At 44.7% G+C, this 13,499-nt stretch overlaps 1 non-coding gene across 1 annotated transcript; it reads right to left on the bottom strand.

Annotated features, from left to right (window-relative positions):
- Positions 1 to 12,548: 12,548 nt before the first annotated feature.
- Positions 12,549 to 12,620, bottom strand: TRNAF-GAA (transfer RNA phenylalanine (anticodon GAA)). The gene has a single exon. It is a non-coding gene; the product is annotated as a tRNA-Phe (tRNA).
- Between the last annotated feature and the right edge of the window lie 879 nt (positions 12,621 to 13,499).

The following is a 13,499-nucleotide window of genomic DNA, read 5'->3' as shown; positions in this document are numbered from 1 at the left end:
TAATGCGTTCCCCAACAGTAACTCATGTGTTTGTCGCCACCATTTCTCTGCGATCCCAACAACTACATGCAAGGTGCGACTGCCACCGCTGCAACCATCCAGTCGATTGAAGCCATCGTCCATAGTTTGCATCTCATTGTCGAAGTCAACCATCGGATCTGGAGAGAGGAACCCTCTCGAAGATGTTTTGGTGGCACGCAATTGGCAGCGAGGCTGCTGCCACAAGCCAAAGTGGTCACCACAAGGACCAACACTGAAGGCGTAGCACACCACGCTAACTACCACCTCATCGGAGAGAGACCTAGCCAGGCCCAATGGCCACCATTATCGTAATTAGAGCATGAAAGGCAAATCTATACCACCACCGATGGCGCCCATAGTGGAGCCGTCAATGACCTGATCGTATATGGCCAAGCACCGCTGCCATGCCCTGACTGCAACTGTTGCTATTGCTGGCTAGGTAGCCACCCATACGTCATTTGCCGCAAGGGGAGACAACCACATCACGCTACCTCGACTTCCATATTCCGGGCCGCCGTCGCCCCACACGACACCACCATTGAAAAGACCCCCCCCCCACCGCCCAGTAGTAGGGTCGGCCGCCACCACGGTACAAGATGGCAACAATAACAGAGGTAGGAGTCATGTCGGTGTTGGCTATGGGGCGCTAGGGTTGGCCCCTGGTGTCATCTAGGGAACGCCGCTAGGGGTACTTGGTGCTACCTTTTTATGATGTTGTTCTCTGTTAATTTTACATATTGTTGATATATATGCACAAATGGCTATAAATCATTGCCGTATGTATGAATGTTTCTGCCATTGCATTGGCACACAAAATGTGACCTACATCATACATAGTTAAAGCGGAAAAAACATGTGCAATGTAGGGGCACAAAGCGCATGATTTGAAGCTAATCAATTGTAGGCGATGTGGTGCAACACACACGATCGTTTTGCCAATGTCATGAAGGATTGGACCCCCGTCGCAACGGAGCTTCCGAAAAAGTTGTGTACATCGTGACCCAACATCACACAGAGTTGACACTCAGTTTAGGATGCGATCCTCACATAAGCAATAAGCTGTTTGTGAAGGACATTGGCTAGCCCTGTTTGCAATGAGCGTATCTATAGTAGCACACATTTTTAGAAAGTTAGAACTCCATTTGAATACCCATGCACAAGCATGCTATAGTGCCAAGCAAATTACCGGTTCATGGACAATAACTATTTATTTCCGGGTTTGCTAAAACAGCCGACTAAGAATTAACCAAGTCTCAGCCGACTGCTCAACCGTTGAATCTTTTGCATGCAAATTTGTGCTGGACTGAGCATTTTGTCCCATCGTTTGCAATATGTTGTCATACTTGTTGCAACATCTGTCATTGCTGGTTGTAGCATGTCCTCTCACCATTCACAACATCTTCCTTCCTTGTTCGTAGCACGTGGTCTTGATGTCGCTTGAAGCTACGTCAGTATTTCCCCAAAAAGGAAGGGATGATGCAGCCCAGCGGCAGTACGTATTTCCTTCAGATGTGAAACCAATGTTATCGAACCAGTAGGAGAACCAAGCAACAAAACGTAAACAACACCTGCACACAAATAACAACTACTCGCAACCCGACGTGTAAAAGGGGTTGTCAATCCCTTTCGAGTAGCAGGGCCCAAGATGGGCAAACGGACGTGAGAGAGTTGTAAATATTGATAGATAGAACGCCAAATAAAATAAATTGCAGCAAGGTATTTTTGTATTTTTTGGTTTAGTAGATCCGAAAATAAAAACAAAGGAAAATAGATCGCAAAGGCAAATAATATGAGAAAGAGACCCGTGGGCCGTAGGTTTCACTAGTGGCTTCTCTTGAGAAAAATAGAAAATGGTGGGAAAACAAATTACTGTTGGGCAATTGATAAAACTTCAAATACTCATGACGATATCCAGGCAACGATCATTACATAGGCATCACGTCTAAGATTAGTAGACCGACTCCTGCCTGCATCTACTACTATTACTCCACACATCGACCGCTATCCAGCATGCATCTAGTGTATTAAGTTCATGGAGAAACGGAGTAATGCAATAAGAATGATGACATGATGTAGACAAGATCTATCTATGTAGAGATGACCCCATCGTTTTATCCTTGGTAGCAACGATACATACATGTCGGTTCCCTTCTGTTACTGGGATCAAGCACCGTAAGATCGAACCCACTACAAAGCACCTCTTCCCATTGCAAGATAAATAGGTCAAGTTGGCCAAACAAAACCAAAATATCGGAGAAGAAATACGAGGCTATAAGCAATCATGCATAAAAGAGATCAAATAAACTCAAATACTTTCATGGATATGAAAAGATAGATCCGATCATAAACTCAAAGTTCATCGGATCCCAACAAACACACCGCAAAAAGAGTTACATCATATGGATCTCCAAGAGACCATTGTATTGAGAATCAAACGAGAGAGAGGAAGCCATCTAGCTACTAACTACGGACCCGAAGGTCTAGAAAGAACTACTCACGCATCATCGGAGAGGCACCAATGGAGGTGGTGAACCCCATCTGTGATGGTGTCTAGATTGGATCTGGTGGTTATGGACTCTGCGGCGGCTGGAATTGATTTTCGTCGACTCCCCTAGGGTTTCTGAAATATTGGGATATTTATAGAGCAAAGAGGCGGTCCGGGGGGCACCCGAGGTGGGCACAACCCACAAGGGCACGCTTGGGCCTCCTGGCGCACCCTGTTGGATTGTGCTCTCCTCGAAGCACCCCCAGACGCTGCCTTGGCCCATTAGGTGTCTTCTGGTCCATAAAAAATCTCCGTAAAGTTTCGTGGCATTTGGACTCCGTTTGGTATTGATGTTCTACGATATAAAAAACATGCAAAAAACAACAACTGGCACTTGGCACTATGTCAATAGGTTAGTACCAAAAAATGATATAAAATGACTATAAAATAATTATAAGACATTCGAGATTGATAATATAACAACATGGAACAATCAAAAATTATAAATACATTAGAGACGTATTAGGTCTCACCGGTCGCAACATCCGCCATTGATAGTTGTAGCATGTAGTCACACCGGTTGCAACGTCCGTGTTTTTGCTTGCAAAACTGCTTGCAACATTTGTCGTCGACGTTTTTAGTATCTAACTATGTCGCTCGTAGCACACAATTACGTCGATGTCACTCAACTGAGTTGTAGCCACACTCATTCTTTTCCTCCGTTTCTTGTACATCGATGACACGAAGACACCTTAAGATGCTGCATGTTGTTAAGAGTTAAGTAGAAGGCATCCAGTGTCTCATTATCAAAGTCTTCTAGCTATTTGTAGATCCCAAGAAAGGCCTCGAATGAAACTAGGAGGCACCTAATTAATCAAGATTCTTCCATGGACGAAGGTCTCACGTCAAACAAACTAAGAAGGCCTAGCTAAAGAGGGCAAGAAAGGATCCAAGTCTCGTTTCTTTGTAGGTGAAAAATTTAGCCACCATATTGCATGTCACGGGGAAAGGCCTTGGAAGGAACCAGGAGATAGCTAGTTAATCAAGATTCTTGCATTGAATGGATCAAGATCTCTTGTCAAATAAACTAGAGACACCTAAAGAAGGACGGAGAGTCCCCAAGTCTCGTTTCTTGTACAAATAAAAAGCCTTATAAATTACCCTGAGGATGCATTCATCTCACCATAACTCACTACGGAAGCTCAGTTAGTCACCATGGATAGGACTAGATTAGCAACGCTTAGCCTCCTCGTAGTTCTCCTAAGCATTGGCTTGACGAGCGCGGGTCCAGCAAAGGCCAATGCCGAGGGAAGTGGTGAGGGAGAGGCGAAGGATGGCGTGTTCGTGAATAGCGGAGGTGGGAGTTCATGGAGTAGCACCGGGTCCGTCGAGAAAGGCCCCGACAGAGGGTCCACATGCAGTCGTTGGAGGTGGTGGAGCCGGCGGTGATGGTGGACCAAACAGTGGAAGTGGATATTGCCGTGGATCCGGTAAAAGCTCAGGATCTACCGAGAAGAGTTATCTTTATCATGGATACGTTGCGGCAGGCGGCAATGGCGGAGGTGGCAGCGGCGGACAAGCCAGAGGTAACCCAAGATCCAACAGCAATGGGACCGGTGTTGGCTCTGGCTCTGGTACTAGTTCCGGCACAAGCTATCAGATCAGTTCTTGGGAAGCGAATGCCAATGGTAATGGTGGCGGCCAAGGCAATGGTCAGAATGGCGGGAGCGGTGGCAGCAAAGGTGGTGGATCTGGATACGGTGATGCAAAGCCTTGAAACCAACTGCAATTAGTCAATCTCAGATGTCGGTTCCCCTATTACAAGTTATAAGGTCAGTCCTCTTTTATTTCTACCATTTTAATCTTTAATGCTTTAATTAGTAAGAATCAATAAAGGGGTTATTTTGGTTGAGAAAGTATTTTTGGTGAAACAATGAGCAGAGTGTCCTTGCTATATGGTCGGTTGGTGTGCGCTTCTGTCCTCTTTGTTGGATCACCAAATGTATTCAAGGTTGTATTTCTACCATTTTTTGCGGGGATATTTCTATCATATTTGATGATTTGTTGTTTCCGATTTCGACTCTGGCACAAGCATGTCCTCCTTGTGGGACAGGGAGTAATTCTATGTGTGTGTGTGTTGTATGCTTCAGTGCTATATTTGCATCATAATTTGATATTTATTAATCCAAGCTTGTCGAATTTGCTTTCTCAATGTTTAGTGGACAGAGGATGTAAAGAGGGTTTAGTGTGCAACCGAGATACCTTTTCCGGGTTTAGGGTTGTGAATAAATTAGTCATGACTCATGACCCATGGAAGTGATGTGATGGAAGGCTGATAAAATTTGTTTGTATTGAAATCGTACAGAGAATGTCGTACGTGTAGCGAGGTTCTTTTCGATTTGATTTTCATCTAGAGTTAGCTAGTTCAGAGTATGAACTTCAGAGCAGACCTTGCATAAATAAATAGGGTAACCCGCCGTAAAAAATAAAGTTCGAGCGCACATGGCTTTCGCGAGCCCGCCTGCGCTGGCGGCGCCGCCGCCCTGATCTCTCTTCTCCGGCCTCCCCTGCACCTGCCCGGTCCAGATCCGGCATTCTCTCGACGCCCTCTTGCAGCCTACGTGCTTCTCCTCGCGGGGTGACGCCATGGGTGCTCATCCACGATCTCGACCCGCGCCTGCGTCGGCCGCGACGGCGGCGGCCACTCCGGCCGTGCCGAGCGCCGGCTCCTCGCCGCCCGCTGCTCCAGTTCCCGCGACCGCCCTCGCCTCTCGCCGCCCCGACCCACGACCTCGGCCCGCATCCGCGTCGGTCCCGACGGCGGCCGCCACTCCTGCCGTGCTGAGCGCCGGCTGCCCGCCGCCTCCCGCTCCAGCTCCCGCGTCAGCTCTCGCCGCGTCCGTCCTGGCCTCCCGCCGCGCCGACCCAACCGTCCAAGGGCGGAGGGTGGCACGTACGCTCCTCGGGGAGGAGGCGACGACATCTTCGGCTTCGACAGAGCCCTCCGCTCCCGCTTCGTCTCCAGCAGCGCCCGCCGACCCGTCCCCGACCGACTTAGGCATGGGGCGGCATGTGTCCTGGGCTTCCCTTAGTGACGAGAATGTTGACGATGAGGAAGAGGAGGAGTTGGCCCCATTGACGCCATCGGCTGCCAAAAGCTCTGTCCCGGCAGCTCAGCATGCTGATCAGTGTGTGATGCCCGAGAGGGAGGCAACTGGAGGATGGCAAGATGTGCTGCCTCGGCGTGGCCGGCGCCGTCTAGAGTCGCCAACTCCGGCATTACCCCCTCGTCCCATTCCGGCTTGGCTCTTTGGTAGGTGTTGCAGATGCCTTGCTCCTGGTCATCGAGCCGCTGATTGCACAGATCCCTTGAGGTGCTGCCGCTGTTTGGAGAACGACCACTGGGCGCGTGGGTGTCGCAATGCTTGGCGTCCATTCAGCTCACTTGCATGCCTTCCCATGCCGCCACGGTCTCGCCTCGACACCGAGCATTACCGAGCTCCAACTCCTTGTGATGGTCCGATGGTATCCCAGCTCCCCTCCAAGGTGCTTCACCGCAGGTCCTGGGCATCGGTCGTTTCCGCTCACGCTAAGTCGGCAACCCCATCTGATATGCTGCTCCAGTCCACTCTAGCTACCCAGGCTGAACTCCTGGTGCGCGTTGGGAGGTTTCTGGAGCGAGCGGAGGCTGCTCTGGGAAAGCTCTCTCTTGTGCCGGCTGTGTTGCAATCCGCTCCTGCGCCACATCCTCCTAGCGAGGTTGATGTTGGTGGCTCAGTGGAGAACAGAGTTGGGGAGCTCTATGGTTGTTTCTCCCCTAGAGTTATGGACAACTCATTATCACCATCTGCCTTGCCCACTGTGATGTCTACCATTGAGGGCGGGAGCATTCCCGTGGTTGTGCCTCCGGTGCTGCAGGTGATGCCCGAGCTTCAAGTGTTATGTGCGAGCTCTGATTCACCTCTATCAGTGGAGCATATGATGGTGGACACGCAAGCAACCACGTGTGAGGGACATGATTCAACCTTGACATGTGAGTCGAGTGAGGTGAACTCGGTCGCGCACTCACATGTGGCTTCTGCACCCATTCCACCCCCGCCGACGGATAATTCCAATGCTCTCTTGCAAAAGAGCTTTGTGACTTGCTCGCTAGCGTGGAGACTGTTAGCCCTGGAACTGGAAGGGCGATTGCTTGCATCCTGACGGGAACGACATACAAGGGCAAATACAAGAAGGCGAGTGATTGCCCTCAGTCTGGTATAGTGAAGGAGAAGCCACCAAGGTGCAAAGGCAAAAAGAGTGGCGCCACGCCCGCAGCTGCTTAATGGATGATTCTCGGTCCCTCGGCTCATCCTCATGGTTTGGGTCGTCATATGTGGTTTCGGCGTGGTCCACTATCTTTTGTTGGGATGTTCTTGTCGGGTTCAAAATTGTGGTGTACAAGCGTGAGGAGTTATTGCGTGTTAGGAGGGTTTGGCGGGTTGCACGAGTGCTTGTGGGGTCATGATTGGTGAGTAACCCAATTATGGTCTGATTGTATCGGTTTTAGCCCGGTTTTCCGTACATTAACCGGGCAATTCTCTTCTTCTTAATTAATCGACGAGGCAATTCTTTTGCCTCCGTTTCGAAAAAAAAAGAAGAGCAGACCTTGCTATATATCGATCTGAAATGATCAAGCACGCATCACACTCACTTATAATGCACATGTGTATCGTTCAGTCGATTACTTTCTCAAATTTGTTTTTGTTTGAAATGGAAGTTATCATGCATTCATTAAGATGAAAAGAGTTGCTCAGTTAATTAGAGAAAATTGAGCGAAAACCAGATTGCCCAATTGATTATGGAAACCCGAGCGAAAACCATCACAACTGCTGAGCGGCACACACATGAAACCCCACGCACACCACTTCAATTAGAACCTCGTCGAGACAGCGGGCAAGCGTCATCGTCATCACTCCTCCCCTAGAGGCGTCGTCGCCATACCTAAACCTTGAGCAAATGACTCCGACTTCACCATAGGCGGTCGTCGACCCAACACACACTGCAAAGTCCATGTGAAGATGTATGAAGATCCGCGCCAAAACTCAGCCACCTGCGACCAGATAGCGCAGCTCTGACTCTGATGGAGCCATGAAGGACAAAACCAGGAACGGCTGGCGCCGCAGAAGATCGCCGAACAGATCTCCTACAGCCAATCATCGTATACCACAGAGGCTCCGCCACCGCAGCTTCAACTTCTCGGCATCAAACAAACCGATGTAATTTCGCGAACACGCCGAAGAAGAGCCGACTACCTCAACCAGTGTCGCGTTGCCGACATCACTCCCATCACCATCATTGCCACAAAAGCCTGAATACCACAATCGCCGTCATTCACCTATCCCGCTTGCTGATGCCGAGCTCCGAAACGAAGCCCCCAAGAGAGAAGACCGACACCAAGGCGCCGCCATCGTCCGATCACACAAGATCAAGGGTTTTCCCTGGAGAGGCCGTGATGGCCGGATCCGTGTAGGAGGGGTGCGGAAGAAATGCAACAATGCCTCCAAGAAGGTCGACTACGGCCTGCCACCATTGTTGGTCACGACACAAGGCCGAGACAGGGTTCTCACCCAATCTCCGTCACCACCTCGGTTGCACATCATCCCGCACCGGCGCCGACAAGCCCACCAATCACTGTCACACCATCTGAGCTGCCCATCGATGAAGAAGCATCGAGATCCGCTGCAACCAATCGCACCATGCGGAGACCACCAACAGCCAACCTCCACCACAAGGCGCCAGGTCCATCCACAGTCGTCCGAACATAGAATCACTGGACGCAGCGCGAGCCACTGTTTCCTGCCGAGTACCATGCCGACAGCAGACCAAAGAGCGCCGCCCGAGGCCAAGAACCACCATGGTTCCGAGCAGTGGCCAAGCTGGTTCTGAGCCGTGGCCAAGCCTCAGATGCACCTACATGCCCGACGCACGCCACCGCGGTTTCCGAATACCAGATCTGCCGCATCCATAGCCAGAGGCGCCCTTCATTGCCAACTTGGGCCTCCACTCAACACCAGAACCGCAACACCCGAGCCCCTTGTGCGCCAGCGTCGTACCCCCGTGGCCGCTCGCCCAGAACATCAAAACTATGTAGGCGAACTATAGCGGGTTTATGTGATGGTTTCATGCTGCGGCGTTCTAGGTTGCAAGCATGGGCTCGAACGTGTCAGTTGTTTTTGTTGATGTGTTCTTCTCATGTTACAGTAAGACAATGGATTTTACTGGTAATGTTCTGACCCCAAGTGTTGGAAGGTTGTAGTGGTGTTGTATTGGGTGTGTTCTTCAGTCTGCCTTCGTGGTCTCGCGGACCCATTATTTGGGAGTAGTCCACATGGTTCGAAAATGTTGTGATGGTTTTCACCTGAGTTCCATAAATAAACCGAGAACTTCTCTTCTTCTTAATTGATTGATGAGACAAATATTTTGGCTTCACTTTAGAAAAATAAATAATGAAAGAATCATCATATCATATGATACAACAACTACACAATGTAAAACATGGTACTTACACTAGAGATTATAAGGAAAATCGAGAGATGCCGGTAAACATGCTATGGTTAGACAACCCAACAAAATCTTACTTTTTTAAAAGACACCCAAAGAGCATCTTCTTCCTTCGATAGTACCCCGCCTGTTGGAGACTTCCAAGTAGGTGTGGGGGTGGGGGGTCGCAAGCCATATGCGCCATTGACAACGGCGGAGAGGGCGGCGATAGTGGGTGAAAGAGTGTTCAACGGTAATAAAAAGTCGACATTATTGTCTAATATGCTTTGAGGATTCTAAATGATATATTAGACATGGTTGATATTAATCTACAAGAATGTATATGTCCCAATAAAATGCACATGCAATTAACTAGGTTGCCAAAAAAAATAGTGCAAAGAGTATGTAAATACACTTTAACTATATTTAAGTCAATCAAAAATTAATTTTGGGTCAGTAAATTTTGGGCCAATGATTTCTTCTTTAAGATTTGTCTACCTTTTTTCTAGGTTGGTCTGTGTGTTGTTTTGGGCAGTTTTTTTACTGACCACATATTTGGGTCAGTAAATTCTTTAATGGCCCGAAACCCATTCCAATGTGACATAGCCTTCCTCTTTCTGCTTTGTTTTTTCTGTTTTTCTATTTTATGCATTTTCCCCTTGTATTTACTAGTTGGTCTTTATTTTCTTTGTGGGTATTTTTAGGATGTTAGGTGAGCATAAATATATACATACAAATACTATATAATATGTGCCGAAATTTCAATACTATATGATTATTCTTTGCCTATTACAGAAAGTGCAATTTCGTTGCAAAATTGTGTGCAAGTTATTTTTTCATTTCTTTCTTCTTAAAGGGATTTACCAACGCCACTAATTCATTATTTATTACGAAACTTCATTATTTTGAATCTGTTTTGGTTTTTAGTTCATTCCCATTCTATTTTAAGAGTAAATACCAATGCCAATAATTATCCGTACTTCGGTATTGTTTTTTTGAGAAAAATCACTTTTATATGATTATTTTTGCATATTTCAAAAATCCACAATTGTTATGTATAGTTTGTGCAAATTTAGTCATTGTTTCCTTTAGAATTTTTTTCATTTTCTTTCTTCTTAAATTGTAATATCAATGCCACTAATTCGTTCTTATTTAGAAAATTTAAATATTTTTAGTTTGTTTCATTTTTCATTTTCTTTCTTCTTATAGGGTAATACCAATTTAACTAATTTTCATTACATCTTAGTAAACATCTTTTTTGTGATATTTCACTATTATATTCTTATTCTTGCATATTGTAGAAAAGCATTTTTTTGTGTACATACTGTGCAAATTTTATCATTATTTTATTTTATTGTTTTCACTTTCTTTCTCATTAAAATGGTAATATAAATACCACTAATTCATTACTTCTTAGAAAATATATTTTTTTGTGTGTAAGTATAAATGCACATACTAAATAATATGTGTGTAAATTATAGTAGAATGCGAAAATTGCACTATCATAAGCTTATTATTTGTATATTTCAGAAATATTAATTTCTGTGCAAAGTTGTGTGCAAGTTTTTATTTTTTATATCTTCTTAAAGGATTTCATTCTTTCTTAAAAAACTACACTATTTTATTTTCTTTTAGTTTTTATTTTATTTTTCTAAAAGGGTAATACCAATGCCACAAATTCACACTTTTTTAGAAAAAATAATTCTGTTATTTAATATTAGATTTTATTCCATTTTCTTGTTTTGTTTTACTTTCCATTTTGTTTTCTTTTGTAAGGGTAATACCGATGTCACTAATCCATTAGGCGTACATAGTGCCGAAATCTCTCACACAAGGTGGGTCTGGGGAAGGGAATTTCTAGACGACCTTACCCTTGCATAATATTCTGCAAGGAAGAAAACATCTTTTTTGCATAAATTTCACTATTAAGTGCTTATTTTTGCATATTATAATAAAACATTTTATGTGTAAATTGTGGGAATTTGTTTTAATATTTTATTTTCTTTCTTCTTAAATATGAATGCCACTAATACATTCCTGCCTAGGAATTTTTTTCCTTAAATTCCACTCCTATATGTGTATTCTTGCACAAATGCGCAATTTTGTGTAAATTGTGTGCAATTTTTATTATTTTGTGCATTAACTATTTCGTTTCCAATTAGAAAACTTTTTTTTTCTTCCTGTTCATCAACGGGTTGTTGTTTTGTGCTGGCCCAAGAAGTGTTGTGGGCTTCTGTTGGTTTTGTACGGAAAAAGGCTTAAGTTGTGCTATAACACTGAAATTGACCGAAGCATGTTTTGGTTCGGTCGATTTGTTAGAAATCGATTGACCCAAATCCTAAAATCAGGCAACTACCCCGTAGCTAGTCCCGTATAAAAAAAACCTTCAGTTTCGGCAAAGATAATACTCTCTCCGTTTCAAATTACTCGTCACAAAAATGGATGTATCTAAAACTAAAATACATTTAGATACATCCATACTTGCGACAAATAATTCGGAACGGAGGGAGCAGAAGTGCAGTGACTAGGGGCATCAGAGCAAGAGAAGCGTTAATAGGAAAGTTGTCATGTGATTTTCTAGAGGTTCAGATTTCTGAATCAGACTTGTTGGAACCTTATGTCAGATTAGTCTAAAAGTTTTCATTGAATATTTGGAAGACTAGAACACGAGAAATTATGATGTGTTGATCTTTTTTTCTTTCTAGAATCCACGATCCATGTTTTTGATAGCCAATATGTCTGAGGGCTCATCTTTTAAAATTTTGGAACACAGACCAATTGTGAAATACCCACCACATTGGTTTCTAGTTCCGACACATGTTCAAAGAGTAAAGTGTGAATATCCATGAATAAAGCAAAAGTGTTTCTAGAGATTCCGAAATACCGGAGAAAATTGAAATATTCGATATGTGAATATGGTGCATATACACATTCCCTCGTATTTATTGAAATGAGAGCACCTGCAAATCCTCCAAGCAAGGAATGGGAGTCCGTTCTCCTCTAATCATGTGGATCATTCGCATTTCGCAACAAACAGAAGCACGATGGCCTACCTGCAGGATGCGGTATTTTGCCTTCAAGAGAACGCGTCAGCGGTGTGTAGTGTAGCAGTCACTACAGAACACTTGTAATAAAATGGGTGATCTTTTTTCTCAGTTCTCACATATACTGCAGTATTCAACATTCGTCAGTTTATTTATTATCTGATCAAAGATTGGCACGCCGGCAACAAGGACGGGGACGAGCTCTACACGCGGCGCCGCCGCAGGCCTCCACAGTTTTTTTTTTGAGACAACACAGTTTTCTTTTTTGAGGTCGCGTGTTCTGAGCGCTGTCTGCATTCGGCGTTCATCGGCTTTGGTCCAACCGTTAAATCTTGTTTGAAGGGCCGAGGCCTAGTTTGGTGCGGAGGCCCACACCGTGTTGCTGCTGCTCTGGGTTGGGCTGCATGAAACAAAAATACCTGGGAATACTACAAAGGAATAAAAAAACCTGGGCCGACGCATTGAAAAAATGTTTGTGCGGTGAGCGTGGTCGAACACGCGACCTTCAGATCTTCAGTCTGACGCTCTCCCAACTGAGCTATCCCCGCTGTTTAAATAAATAATTAAATATACACTTCAAAAATACAGAAGAGTAAAAACGCCTTGGAGCCGAGGGATTCCAAAAATTATTTTGCGGTGAGCGTGGATCGAACACGCGACCTTCAGTCTGACGCTCTCCCAACTGAGCTATCCCCGCTAATACAATTTCAGCTAATTAAAACTTATTGATGATTAGTACTACCTCCGTCCGAAAATATTTGTCATCAAAATGAATAAAAGGGGATGTGTTTAGATGTAGAAAACAACATCAACTGACTTATGCATCCGTTTTAGTTATTGGGAAGCTTCTAGACCTTTTGAGCGTTTTTTCCTTCTTTTTTTCGTTTTCTGTTTTTTCAGGTCGTGGTATTTTCCTGTTTATTTTTTCTGTTTAGTTTTAGTTTTATTTTTATTTTTATTTTTTTTCTTAATTTTCATTTTTTTCGAATTTGTGAATGTGTTTCAGATTTGCAAACTTTTTCAAACTCATGAACTATTCAATAATTCGTGAACTTCTTTTTCAAACCCATGAACTATTCTCAAATTCGTGAAGTTTTCCAATATTTTTGAACTTTTTCCAAAATTATGAACTTTTCCCGGATTTTTTGAATATTTTTCAGATCCATGAACTTTTTTTCCAAATTCGTGGAACTTTTTCCATACTAATGTGATCTTTTTTTAAAAATGTGATTTTTTAAATTTCATGAACTTTTTTAGAAAGAAAGGTCAACGGTCTCATATTCAAAGGACAACCGGTGGCCCAGTCAACCGATCTAACGTATCGCGGGTGGTGGGGAGCGACCGCGCAAGCGAGCGTTTGCATTTCCTGGGCGACCCAAAGCGGTGGGTACAACTGTTAATGCGGTGGGTACAACTGGAATCGACTA

Source organism: Triticum aestivum, chromosome 4A (assembly GCF_018294505.1).
Source record: "Triticum aestivum cultivar Chinese Spring chromosome 4A, IWGSC CS RefSeq v2.1, whole genome shotgun sequence".
Classification (NCBI taxonomy): domain Eukaryota; kingdom Viridiplantae; phylum Streptophyta; class Magnoliopsida; order Poales; family Poaceae; genus Triticum; species Triticum aestivum.
The sequence above is the reverse complement of the archived record's forward strand: the minus strand, read 5'-3'. Positions and strand labels throughout refer to the sequence as shown.